Source organism: Pygoscelis adeliae, unplaced genomic scaffold (genome assembly GCF_000699105.1).
Source record: "Pygoscelis adeliae isolate BGI_AS28 unplaced genomic scaffold, ASM69910v1 Scaffold66, whole genome shotgun sequence".
NCBI classification, from domain to species: Eukaryota; Metazoa; Chordata; class Aves; order Sphenisciformes; family Spheniscidae; genus Pygoscelis; species Pygoscelis adeliae.
Genome location: NW_008825167.1, coordinates 7,300,489 through 7,301,464, shown reverse-complemented (window position 1 = coordinate 7,301,464; position 976 = coordinate 7,300,489). Strand labels below are relative to the sequence as shown.

At 39.5% G+C, this 976-nt stretch overlaps 1 protein-coding gene across 1 annotated transcript in view; it reads left to right on the top strand.

Moving 5' to 3' along the window:
• The window catches only part of MFSD10 (major facilitator superfamily domain containing 10), a 28,758-nt gene that overhangs the window by 17,438 nt on the left and 10,344 nt on the right, over positions 1–976 (top strand). The window lies entirely within an intron of this gene.

Sequence of the window (976 nt, the reverse complement as noted above, 5' to 3'; positions counted from 1 at the left end):
CGGGCTTGGAATATACACTGAGTTTTCTCACTCACCAGAGATTCCAGTTCAACACATATAGCACACTTAGAAGATAAATGTTGTATATTTTGTCTAGCATATTTTCCAAAATCTTGATTTAAGGTCTTTTCATTTATTTTCAAGAGAGGCTGCGTTCAGTGATACTGGGACTTTGTGGGAAGAATTTATGGAAATACAGGCACGCTGTTTATCATGAAAGGAAATACTCATTGAATCTACAACTTCTAATAACTAAAGAAAATCAATACACAAGATTAAATTAAAGCTCCTGAACTACGTATAACTGGGCTACTTGTACTGATTATAATCAATCCTTTTCTCTTCTAGCCCAGAAGAGTTCTTCAGTATCAGGACAAATCTTGACGCTCAAAAAAGGCAAAGGATGACAGGACAGCTATGTGATTATATTTGCTCATCAGAGTTAAGCATTGCATACGGTGTACAGTCGTTACATCATAGAGTTTGATTTCCTTTAGTCAAACACTAGAGAAGAAAGAGAACAGAATCCACTAGCAGCAGCTCAGCTTGAAATACTTTTCCTGCCAGCTCATAGGAAGATTTCCAGCCAGGAAGATGATCCTGCAGCTTGATTCCTTATGTGTGTCCTTCCCTTTGAGTAATTCTCAGGGGTTCGTCTCATCTTTCCCTGTCTGTCTTTCATTACAGTTTGTGGCTTAACTAATGTGTGTGCGTCAAGGAAAGGTTTTCTAGTGTATTAAGCTTGCTTCTGCACAGTCATGGAATCATAGAATCATTAAGGTTGGAAAAGACCTCTAAGATCATCGAGTCCAACCATCAACCCAACACCACCATGCCCACTAAACCATGTCCCTAAGTGCCTCATCTACACGTCTTTTAAATACCTCCAGGGATGGTGACCCAACCACTTCCCTATGTTTAACCACTCTTTCAGTAAAGACATTTTTCCTCATGTCCAATCTAAACCTCCCCTGGC